The sequence below is a fragment of the Vicugna pacos genome, chromosome 15 (assembly GCF_048564905.1).
Source record: "Vicugna pacos chromosome 15, VicPac4, whole genome shotgun sequence".
Taxonomy (NCBI): domain Eukaryota; kingdom Metazoa; phylum Chordata; class Mammalia; order Artiodactyla; family Camelidae; genus Vicugna; species Vicugna pacos.
This window is the reverse complement of record NC_133001.1, coordinates 50474027-50491481: the sequence shown is the minus strand read 5'-3', so window position 1 is coordinate 50491481 and position 17455 is coordinate 50474027.

The window sequence follows — 17455 nt, the reverse complement described above, 5'->3', positions numbered from 1 at the left end:
GCTGCTTTCTTTGCATCCTTGATTCAGGATTCTCACGAGCTAAACCAAGCTGGCAGCTCTGAGCTCAAGCAGTCCATGGATCAGAGACCACAGTGCCCTGAGGTCATACTTCCCGCTGTCCAGTTGGAACAGGGCTCCCCACTCAGCCTCCCTGACAAGGGGCACCCGGTGCCTCATTTACCTGCTGAAGTCTACACGGTGGCCGGCATGGCTTTCTTGTGTCCTAATCTGATCTCACTGTGGAACTGTCAGCTTGAAAATCCCTTGACAGGAGGCAGAATCAGGAGTCCAAGTCCTGACTCCCCACATCTAAGCGGCATAGCCTCGGGGGTGGTGCTTTTCAGACCTCGCTATACATCTACATCAGCTGTAAATTGGGGATCACGAACACACGTATCCTACCAGTCTCACAGGTTGTTGTGAACAACGTGCATAATGTTGTTCGTCAAACTGTTTGCAGCATGGTCTGGGCTGAGCGAGGCTGGTGGATGCCCTGTTGACGGTGCAACACCAGACACACGCAGTTGAGAAAGGGGGGGGTATGGAGAGGCCCAGGATGACACTCTCCAGGAAGGAAGCATAGGACGTGGGGGATGGGAGAAGGCAGAGAGGTCATCTGTTAGTGTCCCTCGAAGGAGACCCCCTCCGACCCTACCTGATCCCAGAACTTCCTCTCGGACACCCCTCAGCCCAAGGGATCATTGTTTTTCTCACACATGTGAGTCCTGACCCCAGCTCCAGGACAGGCCCCTAAGAGAGGCTGGAGCTGACAGTTTCTGGGTTTTTTTCTCAGAAGCATCTAGTTAGCACCAGCCTCGTGCATTGCAGGAGCTGGGGACCCCTTCCCGAGCTGCTCCTCAGCCTCACCTCCTGGACGCCCCCCGCTGGTCTCCTGCGGTGCTTTACCCAGCCAGGCCCCCTCTCACAGATGCCTCCCTCTCCCGCTCCCGTCTCTCTCCCCGTGGGTCCTGGGGAAGCCTCAGCCTCAGCTTGTCATCAGCCTCTTTCCTAGGTATATTCAGGCCATTCAACAGGAATAGGCCCGTTTGAGAGTCCAGGTGGGCACTGGGGCAGCTCAGAGGTCAGCAGGCATGGGCCTGGCTCTCACTCTCCTGGATCTTGGAAAATTATCAATGAATGAACCCGTCCCAGGCCCGAGGAATCCTGACTAGCTCGTTGCTGAACTGAGGACGTAGAAAGCCAGATTTTAACGAGAGTCATACTTACCACCAGCTACTCCCTTTCATCCACACAACAGTCTCTGAGGATTTTCATACCCATTTTCCTGAATAGGAAACTGAGGCTCAGAGAGGCTGGTAAGTGGCATAGTTAAGACTAGAAATAAACTCTTCTCACCCCAGATAATGTCCTTCCCTAAAAAATCACAGTGCCTCAAATGGAATGCTTGGTGAGAGGCCCAAGATAAATTTGGGGATGAGGATAGTGGAAAAGGACCAAAATAAGCCTTGCTCTGCCGAGGATAAGAAGTTATTCAATAAATAAACATGAGTCAGTGGGGAGGCAGCATTTTCTCCTTGGAAAACATGGGTGTAATTCTGCAATTAGTGGTTCCAGTAAAAGTGGGTGGGCAGCTCCTTGGAAATAGAAATTTCCAGGCTCGGCTGTTCATCTGGCTGCGCAGCTGGAGGCCAGAGAAGGTCAGGAACTTTGTTTTGTGTTGTGACCACCTTGAACGTGCCTCCGACTTCAGCCGCAAATCCCTAATTGGAATTCCGTCTTCCTTTTTGCTTCTACAATCTCTCTTCTTTGCAGCCATCTCAGTGACATTTACTTTAAAAATACGAATATATATATACATTTGTATACGTGTGTGTGCAACCATGTCACTCCCTAATTAAAATACTTCATTGGTTTCCTAGCTCCACAAGGTACAATCTAGACTCTCAAGTGTGGCGGTCTCGCTTATGGGGTTATTTCAGCTTAGGTCGCCCCCAAAGCAGACCCTGGGATGGGATTTGTGGTCAAGACTGTCCGATGAAAGCAAGGCAGCCGAGGCCTTCACCTACCAATGCTTGTTCCTCATCAGTGAGGGCTTGCTTCTGGGGTATTCACTTCCCAATGCATCTGTCTGCTCCTTGCAAGGCCAGTGCCCTGCTGGGAGGTGAGTGGGCCCTCAGACGGAGAGGTACAGCTGCTCCAGGCAGAAGTCATTGCCATGTGGGGAGTTGTCCGCCGAAGCTGCCGGCGACGTCCCAGAGCTCCCCAAAGGGACGCGTCTGTTACACAGACTCTGCATGAGCTTCCTTCTCAGGCTGCATCTTCTGTTCCTGCACGTGGTCCCAGATTTCACAGACAGGTGACTCTACGAGTGAGCAAACCACACGGATCACACACAGTTAGGGAACCTTAATAAGAGCATGTTTATCTGAAGGAGGCAACTAAGCTTTCCGGAGCAGACTGATCAGCTTGGAAACTTTGGACTCTTTTCTATTTAACATAAATTTCCACATCCTCATCTCACAGGCATGACAAGGAAGCAAATGAGGATGAAAGACAAGCTCGTAGCAATTTAAAAACTCAGCTCCCCCTGTGGTTGGCAGGAGGGAAAACTGTGTGCGGTGTTCTTCCAGGGTCTGGGCGGGTCTTCCCTAAGAATCTCCTCCAGGCATGTAAGATTCTGCATCACAAGGGAACAGTGCACGTGCTGTCTTCACACTCTCCTAAATGAGGCAAAACTAAGGGCTTCAGCAGGCATATAGGAGTTTAACCTGAGTTGTTGATTAGATAAAGTTTGAAAAGCTGTTCCCAAACATGCAGTCTTTTCTTGGACTCCCATATTTTGCACGTTCTGGTTCTTCTACTGAGACCACCCTTCACATGTTTGTCCGTCACCGCCTCTGTGAAATCCTTTCTGATCAGTACATACAGACTTCATCACTCCCACCTTCCTCTCGTCATCATACTTGTAAATACTTTATTATAGTCCTGGAAATCATGAGTCTCTTTGGGTCCTTAATGTCTGTAACCTAAAGTGTTCACAAAAGTTAAGCTTTGAGGCTTAAGGTTTGGGGATCTGTTATAATTTATAAGTATCATTTTGATAGCAAAGTCACCTATTTTGTAGGATACTATGTCTGCCTTTCTCTTTTTTATTTTAAGATCTATTTTAGGTTGGTTGTCTTAAAAATTCCATGATTCAAAAACACTTGCTAAATGTCTTTTATGTGCCAGGCTGAGTGGGACACACCTAGAATTTATTATTCCTCTCCTTGACGATTTCATTTTCCAGCTAAAAACCTGACCTCTAAGCCCAGGAAATAATGCCAGTCACTTAGCAAACCAGCAGGAATTCGCACCCCAGGGAAGTTCACCATGAATCAGGGCAATATTTCAAGGATGTGAGGCCCTCGCTGAGACTTGGGGGAAGGAAAAGATTCTGATGATGGGAGGAGGACATCCTAAATTAGAATAGGACCAACTTCACAGAACCACGATGGGAATAAGCAAGACACAAGACTGAGGGAGATGAGGGAACAGCCTGGAACAGCCTGTCGGTTCTGCAGTGGAGCTGGAGATATGGACGGAAGGGTGCCAACCGGGGAGAATTTGATGCCAGACAGTGGAATTTGACATCAGACGACATGAACCCGGTTAAGTTTTGAGAAAACAGAGGGACATTAAGATGCTTGTCTTTGAGGAAGGTCAGTGTGGCAGCTGATGGAAGACAGATTGGGTGAGGATGAGAGGCTGTGCCATGGAGACCTTCAGGAGAACGTGCTGAGGTGGGGGTGGGAGTAGGTTTGATGGGACACTGATCTGGGCAGCCGGAGAGGAGAAGGATGCAGTACTGAGGACTAGAAAGTTTGGTGCTTGGCCAAGAGAATGGAGGCAGTGGTGGTGGGGTTTGGAGAAACTGACCCAGAGAAGTAAGCATTGTTAAAGCCATATGAAGAGGGAGTGTGTGTGTGTGTGTGTGTGTGTGTGTGTGTGTGTGTGTGTGTAGGGGGCACAGAGAATTTTGGTGTGACAAGAGGAAACTGAAGCAGGGAAGGAGACAGAGGCTGTCAGAGGTAGGGTGTAATGAGGATGCCCTTGTTTTGGAAGACAGCTCGATTTCAGACGTACTTACCACTTGAGCCTTTGTCTGCAGCACATGGGGGCCTGACTTCGCAGAGCATCAGTCGTGCCACGTTGGACATGCAGGTGCCATGAATAGAGACACTGGGCTTAGGGAAGCCAGCCTTCTGAGCAGCGCTTCCTTGCTCACAGTGATCACAAACATGGCCCGTGCGGGGAACCTCGTCCGGAACTTGATGCTTGACTTTTTGACATGTGATTGCACAGTTTCCATACTCTTCTTTTGGCTGATGACACTGCTTAGTTTTGCAGGTAGATAAGAATGCAACCCTTAACAGCATATACAGAAACGCGTTCACAGATGTTTCGCGTGGGAACCACTTAAGCTCAGTGGCTCTCAAAATACCTTCGCCATCCAGCACTCCTGAGGAGTGGAGCACACTTGGACCAATAACAGAGAGTCAGCTCTCTCCCCAGTCTCAGGGGGAGAGGATGGAAGGGCACACGTCTCTCAGTGCTTGAGCCAGAATCTGGGGAAAAGAGAGCAAAGCCCCGCGGGCAGTTCCGATGGAGCCCCCGGGAGGGAGTCCCCATGCGGGCTCAATGGCTTCTAGTTTAAGCACAACCTGGGCTCATCCACCTGCCTAAATCGAATTTTCTGCCCTTCTAATCCTAAGCCTGGCCTCAACCCTATAGGGTTCAAGACCCTTCAAGACCCACCTGTGGTTCTCCCTTCATCTGAGAAATCGGCCCTGACTCCCACAGCTCACGTAATCTTTTCAATGTCTTATTCTTGCCCTTCATTTAGTATTTGACTGTCTGAGAGTCTGTCTCCCCCACTAGACTCTGGAGATGTTTTATTCCTCTCCGAAGCCCAGCATCCAGCCTGGTGCTTGGCAAAGGGTAGACCTGACCCACAGTGAAAGCTTACAGATCAGATGAATGGATGGATGCCTCAAAAAACACACATCTGCCACCTTCAGTCTCCCTGCCATTTCTTGATTCCTTTTCAGACCTCTTGCTCTGGAGTCTCCTGTTCCAGGCAGCTGCTGCCGCCACCTCCTCCATCCTCGGAGCCGGGCCGCATTTCTCCCAAGAGGCTGGAGGACACAGTCTTTCCAGCCCTGCAGGCTCAGGTTCAGTATCTCCTCACGTGTGCGGAGTGTTTCATCATTCCCTGACCATCATCGCATCCTTGATCATATCTTCAGCCGCTGCCGACCTGGGAGGTTAGCAGGGGAAGCACCATTATGTCGCTGTTGTGCACAGGAAACGGAGGGACTTGAGAGTGAGGTGACCTGACCGAGGTTGTCCATCAGCAGGTGGAGGAGGTCAAGGTGGGACCAGGTGCTCTGACTCAAAGGTTGGGTATTTTTTTTTCCTCTTTATCACATTTGATCTTTTCCCATCAGTTTCCATTTTCTTTCTAGCTTTCGGATTTGCCCACTATTTCTGTTAGTGCCTGATCTCTCCCTCTTCTGGTCCTTTTGAAAGGACCCCACTTTCCCTGACAGGAAAATCCAACAGGAACTGTCATTCCTGAGATGTCCAACATATGACCTCTCATGGCTCATGCTTCCCAGTTTGATTCCAGAAGCCATGCCCACCCAGAGGACCTTCAGGGAGCCTCCTTCAGAGGTTGCACCAAGACTGATTGGCAAGCACTGTTTGGTATCCATCTTCTTAAAATAGAATGCTAGAGTATACTCTGTTCTATTTTTTTTTTACAGGTTTTCTCCTCCTCCACCACCCCACCCTCCTCCTTGCTTGTCTATTCTTTGAAGCATTTTCAAGCTCCTCACAGACATAAGTGACTGAATGCATTCATTAAGTCATCTTTTGTTTTATCGCAATGAAAATGAATGGGTATTTATTTTTCTTTCTGCAAGAATTTGTTGAAATCCCTGGCTAGAAGGCAAGAAACCTGCAGTCTAGTCATCTTGTCTTAGTCATGGGTTTTGTGACTTCAGAGGAATCAGATAATCTCTCAGCTTTCTCACTGATCATGTCACACTTTCAGTTATTTATTTACATGATTGCCTTCCCTTCTAGACTGTGAACAAACAGCAGGCAAGGGAACTGGTTTTTTTTTCCAATTTGTACTCTCAACACTTATTGCAGTTTCCAGCGAACACTGAATTGTGTGGCATGTAGAGCTCCAGAGAGAGGATAGGAAGCAAGTAACTGCAGGAAAGGGCCACCAAGAAGCCATGCTCGTCTAGCTGATGCTTCCCTGGTGTTTGAGAAGGACAACAGCAGGGTCAAAGAGGGTAGAAGGTGTGTGTGTGTGTGTGTGTGTGTGTACGTGTGTGCACAGGTGGCTTTTGTTCTGAATGGAGGACATAGAATTGTTGGCACAGAGAGGGGAGGAAGCCATGGGTGACAAAAACCCAGACCAAAGAGTGGATCATTCAACATGAGATCTGACATGACCAGAGAACACTAACCCGATTCCCTAGTCAAGTGCCCATGATCTTAAGCACCACTGTGTGGCAACAGCCGGGAGTCAAGAGTTCTTCTAACTCACTCCTTGGGTGGCCTAAGGAAAGTTACCTCTAACATAGGATAACATTTACATGTCCAAGAGGGCAGAGAACAGTCAAGGCGGTTAGCTGGACTGGGGAGGACCCCCAGATGCCCACAGATTGTCGAGTATTTCATGTCAGTTTCTGGGGATTTAGAGGCATACCAAGGTTTGCTTGTTTGGGCATTGCTTCATATCAACATTGCCAAGGGAGAGGTTAAAAACTGCCAGAAAACCAAAAAGGATTGTTGGGCTGGTGACATGGAATGCCCAGAAGATAGGAAGTTTTTCCAAAAGAAAGACTGTGAAATACACATGGAGGTGAGGAATGGAATACAGTTATCCACATGAGATTAGTAAAATGGGACCGAGGCATTATAGAGAAGGCAGTCCTGCTCCATAATTTAAAAGCACAAGAGATCCAACAATGAACCCCAGGAGAGCACTTGACTTAGGAGACGGGCAAGGGCACTAAGGAGATTTTACCAATGGGGAGAGGAGAGTGGAAGGAACTTGATAAGAACAGAAATGCTTCATATATCATGTCCTTTTTGCAGAATAAATTCAACATTAAATGGATTTCCAAGATACTAAAAATAATTGAATTTATATAAGAAAATATTTAGTCTGAAAAGGCACCGGTTCTCAGTCATCTTTGAAATCCTTGTGTATTCTGAGGCGGTTCCACTAACAGTTTTCTTGGGATGAAGCAGCTATCTGTTCACCAACTCTCAAAAGCTCAAGGGGCGTCTGTTTTGCACATGTAACCAACTTTCTCAGAACATAAATGAACCACAAATATCAAGGCCAGAATAGACCTGAGACCACCTATGGCCCAAATAAGGGAAAGAAAGTCAACCCAGGACATCCTTAATTTGGACACGGGCAAATGTAATTCCTGAACAGAACGTCTAAAAGAGAATTGCATTGCATTTTCATTTGCCTGTAGAGTGAGGGGACATCCAGTATTGAAATCTGCTCTCTCATTTCTAGCTGTCTGTGAGATCTGACCTGGGGTTGGTAAACCTGGTCAACAGGAGGGATCTGTTTGTCACGTATCTCCTGCACAGAGAGATCTCAGACTCTCTTTAAGGCAGTGGATGCCCTAACCCTTTAAGAGACCGGTATTCCATCATTTTCCACTTAAAGAGACTTTGGGATACCCTCTCACAACCCTGCCTTCCCATTGGACCCCCTTCTCCTTCCTCCTCTGAGGTCATCCTAGAAGATGGATTTCACACTGACAAGCACTGTGACCACAGAACGGAAGCTGTCTCTGCCGGAGATCTCAGTGTGGAGAGAGTTGGCCCTCGGGCCCACACTCAACATTTCTTGACTTCAGTTTTGCAGGTTCCTAATCTCTTCCTCAAGCTTCTAAGAGTCCTGGGCTCTAACCGCCGCCCTGGCATGCACTTACAGTGAGGGATCCTGGGCTGTTTCTCTCTCTTGGCCGTGATTTCTCCATCTGAGTTTGAAGGAATCTTATTTGACGCTGTATTTGAAAGCAGCAAGCCAAGTTCAAGTGCAAGGATTTAATATTGCGGTGGTGATTTTCCAACCACAGGGAAAAAGGTTTTGTATGTTTGTTTTTGCTGAAATGTCGACAGCCCGTGTCCACTGAGACACTGGTCCCCAAGAGACTCTTCCCGTCCCCACTGGGTTGAGGCTTACATCCTAACTCCTGCAAGAGAGTGCTGCAAGGCTCTTCAGAATAAAGATTTATTTATACTTCACTTAAAATGAATCTCATCCTTGTCACCCACATAAAATATTACATCTCGGGTCATCACCAAGAGGAAATTCCAAGTCTGCCAAAGGCCTTCCTGCTCAGGACACAGGCGCTTAAGGCTCCAAACAGGCCTTGGCGCCTGCCTCATTTTCCAGCCTTACCTCCCCCAGCTCCCCCCACAGGCTCCCCTTGCTTCAGACACATGAGGACTTGTAGTTTTCCACTGTCCTGTGTCTGAGTGGCCTCTGAGCTTGCACACAGCAGTGTCTACTTCATCTGAAGATCTTCCACTCATCCTTCAAAAACAGCATCCCATTCCTCAAGAAACCTGCCTACCACCCTGCTGCTTTAAAAGAGAGGTCCCATCATTTTCTCCCTTGGCACTCTCAACACTCATCTTTCTCCCATTCTTCTTCTTATTTTTAAAACCTTTTAAAAACTTACAGATGAGTGTACATAATAGTCACATATCCTTTAAAGAATAGCAAGAAAATAAACACCAATCATCTGGCTTGATTACTAACTCTTTGGAAAACATTTGTGTGCCTTTTCCCAATTCCATTTCCTTCCATTCCCCCTAGAGGTCACCACTTTCCTGAATTTTTAAATTCTATTCTTTATTTCTATAGAATTTGACCATTTTTATATGTACGCTTAAATGAGATATTACATAATTTTGCCTGTATTTGAATGTTTTAGATATATAAAATATCAAATAACTTATATTCTTCTGACTTGCTTTTCTTTCACAAAACATAATTTTGAGATTCACCCATGTCAATACATATGCTAGAGTCCGTTAGCTCTTTCAGGGCTGTATAGTATTCCATTATATAAATCATCACAATATATGCATGCATCTATTCTCCTGATGATAGATTTTTTAAAAATTTTGTAAGAAATGCTCATAGATGTTTTTGAACATTTTCTCTGATACAGACTGCAAGTGTCTATAAAATATATACTTGGAAATGGCAGTCTTGTCTCAAAGAATATGCACATTTCAATCCACTGGGTAATGCAAAGTTACTTGCAAAAGTGATTACACCAATATATCCTTCCTTCAGTTCCATTTGTAAAAAAACTCAGGGTTTTTTAGTTTTTTGCTTTTTCCTTTTTCTTAATCTTTTTTGACTTCTTTCAGATTAATTTATATCCCTCCCTCATTCTTCAGTTTTCTTCAACTAGTGTGGAAGTTATACATACTTTTACATAGTTATCTATGATCCATATTCAACTTAAATTCTACTTAGTCCATGTCTTTAACTTCTTCCCAATAATACAAGAATTTCATAACATCAACTCTGAGCATCCCAATTCTAAATAATATGCTATTGTTGTCCTGAATTTTAGGTCTTTCTTGTTTATTGAGCTGTGCAAAGTATACATGTGGCAATAGTTTAATACAGTCCATTTTTACATTTACCTATGTGTGTAACATTTCCTTTGTTTATTACTCCACTTTTATTCTCCAGCTTTCCTTTTGGAATCATTGTACTTCTTCCTGAAGAACTGGGTGTAGAATTCCAGACTGACAGTTGTCTTTTTTTTATACAGCTTTGATGATACTCTTCTGATTTTCATCATTACTACTGAAAAGTCAGACTTAGACTAAATGAGTTCCCTTTGAAGTATTCTGGCTTTTCCTCATGCCTCTCTCCAAGATGGCCTCTTTGCCTTTGTTTTTTGAACAGTATCTCTGGGTGTGAAACTGCTCTCATTTATATTACTTGGGATTCATTAGACTTCTTGAATCTGAGAATTGTTGCTTCTCATAGTTATGGAAAATTCTTAGCCATTTTTCCCTTTAAACATTGCTTCTGTCTTCATCTTTCTCCCTTCTTTTTTGGGGAGTCTAATTGGATATATGTTACATCTTCTCATTCTACTGTGCTTATTTCTTAGCTCTTCTTGTGTTTTTCCTGTTATTCATCTCTTTGGGATGTGTTCTGGATAATTTCAGATAAATCTTTCAGTTCACAGATTTTTTTCAGTTCAATCTGCAGATAAATTTATCTTAATATATTTATGAATTTAAAAATTTATAAAATTTTTACTTTAATATGCATATTTTCATTTCATTTTAGCTCTAGATATTATATGTATTTCTTTTTTTCTATTTCATATCTGCCTGACCAGTTTTGATAATATCTTATTTTTTCATTATACTTTTAATTCCCCTTTTATTTTAAAAATAATTCAAGATATTTGTTTCATATTCTCTTCCCCATAATTGAACTATTTACAGCCTTTGCTGGTCTAATTCTGTATTATTTATGCCAACTCTAATGGTGGCATTTTTCCTTGTAGTGAGTTTTGATTGTGGACTGATGTTCTTCAGATCTTTACAGGCGAATTTTTTGAGGCTTTGGTTGAAAATAAACTTATTCAGAGAAACAAGATTTGCCCTTTATTTCTTCAGAGAATAGCAATCTACATCATTAAAAGATAAAGCCAAATCTGTTTTAAGATCTTCTTTAGACTCAAAGAAGACATGGCTTCTATGAAAATGGACCTGAACGTCATAAGGGGAAATTAGACTGATGGAAATGGAGATAGAAGAAAAAAAGGCAACTTTGTATAAAAAATGAAAAATATGATTGTTACGGCCAGAAAATAAACTAAGAGCCTATAGATAATTGATGGTCCTTGGGGAGAGACAGAAACAAGGAAAGAAGAAAGTTATCAAATAATACTGAAAATAATAATCATCATATGAAATAATTACAGCTAATAGTTATTAACTTTGCCTCAAACTATGTGCTCTGTATTCTATTCGGATTATTAAATTTAATACACGCAATGGAAAAAATAAACTTCACAATAACCATAACAAAAGATAAAGCCTAGAGGGTTTTTTTTCTTTACAGAGATAACTATATTCAACATCTTATAGTAACCTATAATGAAAAGAATATGAAAAGGTATATATACACGTATATATATGTATGACTGAAATATTATGCTGTACACCAGAAATTGATGCAACATTGTAAACTGACTATACTTCAATAAAAATATATATATACCAAAAAAAAAAAAAAAAAAAACTAGTGGAAAACAAAAAACAGCCTGTCTGACACCAAAAAAAAAAACCCAAAACCCACAGGAGGGCTAGCCCAACTTTAGGTAAGAGATGACATTCTTTAGTTTTTCTCTCTCTTTCTCTTTCCTTCCTTCCCTCCTGTCTTTCCTGTTTTGTCAGAACATAGCCTCGCTGTACACCTTTGCAGGGTGGACTTTATCTCCTTCCTCTCTTTCTCAAAATGTTCCTCCGCCAAGAGGTCTGGATTTTGTGGGTATCTCTGATGTAGTCAGCCCTGCTGAGAGCCCGGATTTCCCTCCTATGTGGTGTAACCCACGCTTGCTCATTAAAACCTGAGTTCTAGAAATCAGCGTCCATCCCCGAGCATCTGGCTCCTGTCCCGGTTTAGCCTGTGGATTCATGCGTGTTTCCTCGTCGTCTCTGGCTCCTGAAGAGCTGCCTTTTCTTCTACCTCAGCGATGCATCAGAATAACTTTTTAAATATTTTAACTGCTTTATTGAAGATTAAAAAAATAAATATCTAGTCTATATTATTGAGAAATAGAATCCTCGCCCTGAAAATTCTTCAGTCTTGACACTTACTATAATTGTCATGGTTGGTTTGTCTGATCTTTCCTGAGAGCTTCTTACAGGCAAGAACTGTGATCGCTTTACTTTAATTCCAGTGCCTGACACCAAGTGGGAACTCAGTCAGAGTTGGCTGGATGAATGAAACAGCACAGTGTAAAACGAATGATGAAATAACTGGAGGGTTCCCACACCAAGTGGAATGAGCTTATTAAACTTGGTTACCTTGATATTCCAGGTTGATTGGCTATAAATTGGATGTTTAAAACAATCATAGTCATCTCAGAAATTCTGAGCCAGTAGCAGATTCACAGGGTCTGAGACCGGGCTAAGAGTTAATGAGCTTGGATGTGGACCTCTCAGGGACTGTGGCAGGAAGTGTGGGCAGGGCTGAGCCCAGAGGCTGCAAGGTGGAGAGGCAAGGAGGGTCCGCCAGGCAGGTGCTGAGTGGCTCTCACAGGGGCTGGAAGCCTCCAGGAGACAGCATGGAGGTAAGTCCAAGCAAGAGAAGCCCTTGTGGCTCCTGCCCGCACCATCAGCATCGTCCGGAGGTGACAATGGGACTCTTCTGCGGCCGGTGACCTCCTCTTCTGCACAGTCCCATCAGAAGACTCCGCGCTGGCAGACAGTGCTGTTTCATCCATAGTGGAGCCATTGTGGCCAAGATTAATCCAAGAACTAGTGTATACAAAAGGATCCCAGTGTAACACAGAGCGAGCCCCCTCCATCTGACGCCACAATCAAAATAATCAGAAATAGCCCTCTGTACACTATGGCTGCCCCTGCCCTCGACCAAAGAGTTCCAAATAGCTTAAAACTTCAAAGAGGGATGGATATTTGCAGGTCCTTCCTTTATTTCTGTTGCATGGCTGGATGGTTAGGGACTGAAGCCACATCTCAGCCCTGTCTCTGCTGGGTTTCCTTCTTCCGAACCAGTCACTCGCTGACTGGGGACCGCAGTTTCCTCATCTGTACGATGGGGACGGCATAGAATGCTTTTCAAGGGCCTCACTAGCTTACTGAGCCCAGAGTTCAGTGACTGAGAATTTTTTACTTCTTGATTTTTATTATAGGTCACAATTTATCTTCTACTTTGGAAACTGACAGAATAACTTGCAATAAGGGCTCCAGAATCCCCAGTCCCCCGGTCAAAATAATGTGAGTGCAACTTCAGAGTCTGTTATCAGACGGTTTACCTGTGGACATGAAGAGAGATTTCATTCTCGATGGTTAGGGCTCCAGGAGCCAGACACTGGGAAACACACATCAAAATGAAACGGTAGCGCCGGTACCCATTCTTCCTGCAGGTTTATCAGGTTGGCCTCGTGCCTTCCATTGTGAGGGTTGCCTCAGGAATCATGCATTGTTTTTGGAGACCCAGCCAGAAATCATTCTTCCATGTAACCTCTACATAATCACAATATAGAACCATTTCATTGATTCTGCGACCCAGGAAGGGACGAGACCTGGGCACCTGTTACACTTAAATTTCCCCCAATATTTCCGATTGTCCTTAGTTCCCTTCCCTCAGCTCTTAAAAATAGTTTTAGGGTCACACAGATTAATGTCCTAGAACTCAATGTCCCCATTCTCTCACACTGACAGCTTCCTCCCCTTCCCTCCCCAACCCCAGACAGCCCAGTTTTTTTTTGTTTTTTTGTTTTTTTTTTTGCAAACACATCTTTGATGAGCACACACCTAGGTGCTCAGATGGGCACCAGGCAAATGGAGCTACAAGAACAGGGTCTCAAGGACCTCTTGGGGATGGGAAGACGGGCTGCTTTGTGACTTTCAAAGCCCCAGGCACTTCTGCCTTCATAGGTCCCTTCCCCTGTTAATGTTTTTACATTTAATCTATATTTTATGACTGCAAGGGTATAAAGATGAACACAGTCTGGGCTGAATTCATGCCTGCTTGTTCATCATTACCATGTTCAGTTTTTCTTCTGATTTTAAAGGAAATTAAAACATTATCATCTACCCCTGAAAATACCAGGCCTTGCTCCTCATGGGAAGGTGAGCCCCGGGCACAGGGAGCAGGGTTTATGAACAGATGGCGGTAAGTTACCCGGCAAGGGCAGGGCCACGGGAAGCCCACTGGGCTTTGGGACCTCGGGGCAGGGTCTTCTAATTCAACAAGGCGTGGGCCCTGCCCAGGATGGGACAGTTCAACAGGAAGCTTCTGCCAAATGTTGAGGTTGAGCAAGGAAAGAGAGACGGGAAGGTCTTCAGGGAGTAGCAGACGAAGTATGACCTGAAGACATAAGAAATGGGAATGTGTGTTCAGGGGGCTGGAAGCTGTGGGAGCAGACGGTACCAAATGGGCAGTGGGAGATGGGGCTGGCGAGGTCGAGCAGTTCAGACAGTGAGGAATCTCATGGGTCCGTTTAGCAGCATGAACCTTGTCCTGGATGGACAGTCAGAGCTACAGAGAGACTTCAGAAAGACAATAGTGTGATCAGATTTCCGACTGCAAAGATTTGGGAATCCACATATAAAAGGAACTCAGGTAGGAAGTTAGGGCTGTGTGCATGTGTGTGTGCACGCCTATGCACACTCATTTCAGGAGAAGCTAGAGCACAGATTCTGCTCCACTGGGGCCTCTCTGAAGGCGAGTAGACTTTCTCGAACATTCCATGGGTCTGATAGGCACAGCCTCTGACAAAGTCAGTTTTAGGAGCAGAGGCTACACAGAACAGTCTCTGAAAACTCTTGTGAAAAAGACACAAAGTTAAAACATTTTTGTCCTGTGATATCATACGTGACAATGTTCGGTACTGTTCTCGACAGAGACAGAGACAGAGCAGTCCCACACAGAAGCCCTCATCTCTCCCGCCCTAATGACTAGTGCGTGCTTCCTGGGGCTGGTGCTGCTCCCCTCCACCCCTCCGAGCCTTCGTGCAAACCGGTTCCTTCACCCCACACACCTTCCCCTTCTTGGCTTGTTTGCTGAACCCCTGCTGTCTTTAAGATGCAGTTCAAGTGCCTCTTGTGAAGGCTTCCTGCTCCCACCACTGCCCCACACAGTTAATCCCTGTCTCCTTTGAGCTGGGACAAGGCACAGTCTCCCCCAACAGAGCAGCCTCGCTGGGTATCCCACGTGCGAGCATGGCCGGGGGACCACCCGAAGGGCAGGTCCTCGTGGGCAGGGACTGTATTTAAGTGTCTCTCCAGGGTCTAGGCGATTGCCCAGCACACAGGAGCTGGGCTAATCTTAGATCAACAGACCTAATCCTGAAACGTGGAAGCTCTCCTCACTTTACTAAGGTGGAATCACAATCCCTGATTTTAAGCAAAGTGCCCCAAATCTGAAAGGCAACCATGAAACAGGTTTTTTGAACTTAAAGCCAAAGTCCTGACATTTCTTCTCCAGAACGGTCTAGGGTTTCACCCCTCACGTTCACAGCATTATCTCACTTCTTCAGAGGTTGGAAGTCTCAGACTGTAGGGGCCAGAGTCACCACTATGGGTTGATTGATTTATTTACTTTCTGTCTAAATAGTTTCGGGGTCCCAGTTCTTGTTAGCACATTCTAACAGAGGAGCTTTTACAATGGGACAAAATGGAATCACACACGTGTTTAGCTGAGTTCAGTTTTCTGGCTCGAATTTCTCTGCTTTACACAGAGGAAGGCATTTAGGAAGAGGCTGAAAGTGTGTGTTTCACAGGATGAATCTGGAGGGTGATGTGTCCGGGTCCTCAGAAGAAATAAAGATGATGGAGGATGCTCTGGGCCCCTCAAGATTCAGGCTTTTCTGTTTGCTGAGGAAGAGAAAGAACGCAGATGGTGGGCTGCTGTCCCAGAGGCTCGGAGCTCCCCTCGGCTGGCGGTGTCCCCGGACCTGGGACAGGAAGACCCAGGCTGCACTCGGAGTGAGGACCGGTTACTGTGCGTGTGCCCTGCACCAGGCATTATGTGAGGACTTCGCAGACGCGATCTCTCTCGTTCAGTCCGCACAGTCCGTTCATCCTGGAAGTGTTTGCTGAACTGGCTCCAGGTACCATAACAGGCACTGGAGGCACGGGGACTATCGAAATGGTTAAAGCAATGAAGTTCCAGTTCCCCATCGTGTCTACATTATGTTTGAGAAGGTACACAGACAATAATGGAGCATATAGACAAGCAAAACTGAGCCTCGATCAGCAAGCTAACAGGGCAAGGAGAAGGAGCGTAACAGCAGGCGGGTGGCATTTTATGTAAAATTCTGAAAGAAGGCCTCTGAGAGACGGCCTTCGGCAGAGAACTGAGTGAGGCGGAACGGGGAACAGCCAGTGTGAAGACCTTGAGTTGGCGCTGTGTCTTGTAAGTCTGAAAAATAATAATCATCCTGCGAAGTAGTTCGTGTTGCTCCCAGGGCACAGAGGAGCGGTCACAGGCACTGTCCGGCAAGAGGCGTGCCCAAGGTCACAGGACTGGCGGGCGGTAGAGCTGGCACTTGAACCCGAGTCTCTCTGATTCCACAGCCTTCGTTCTTTCCATCCCATGGCCATGTTTCAAGGCAGTTCTTAGCGGCTGAAGAAAGAGAGCTGGATGACCCCTGAGCTTATCACTCTTCCTCCCTCCTCCAGGGATGTTTCCTGCATCTGGAGATCAAGCAGCGTCTATGGTACCATGACTACCGCCACCGTGTGCCCGCCTGTGCTGGGCAGAGAGGGAAACCCAGCATCCGAGCTCCTGCAGGAGACAGCCGAGGGGGCGCCACGGAAGCCAAGCCCGGGGACGGTCACAGAAGCAGAGCTCTCCCTCAGCGTGGGGAGCCTGGGAAGGAGGCTGGGATGCAGGCTGGGCTCGGGGGGCGAGCAGAGCAGAGCAGCTTCTGTGCTGGTGCTTGTTCAGCTTTCCTGCTACCCTCACCCGGGGAGGTGATGTCATTTGCTGATCATTCTTCCTCTTCCTCCCTCTCTTCCTGGTGGACAGAACGGTGTCTGGTCCCCTGACTCGACCTCGGTCACATGGCGTGCACCAGTTAATAGAAGTGGGTGGGAGCAACAGGTGCCTGATTGGATCTGAAGTTTTAAGAGTCATGGCCAGGCTCCACCAGTGTCTTCCATCCTTCTACTTCACCTCAGTAGCTACTGATCCCAGAATGAGCAGACGTGCAGGCTGGACCTTAATCCATCATCTAGGGCCGAGCTCAGCCAATCCCAGCGAACCGAACCAAACCCAGCAGGTGCTGACAGTGTGACAGCTGACCTGTCCACCTCTGAATGTGACATAGCTATGTGTTTTAATAAGATGACTGGGGTTGTGTGACCCAAACATAGGTGAACCCAGGGAAGCCCCTTACATGCCTTGAGGGGGTGGGGTACATGACGGAAACCAGCTTGAAAATAGATCAGCTGCTCAGGTTCAAAGACTCCATTGTTCAAGATCCTGCCTCTGACTTTAAGGGACCCCAAAGGATCACGTACCAACAGATGGCACGTAGCACAGTGCATGAGGCATAAAAAAACTTGGCTCTGGTATCCTAATAACTCTGCCCCTCACAGTGGTAGCCTTTATCTGTGCTCCACGGACTCCTGGAGGGTTAGATGTGGTGAGTGGAGGCAG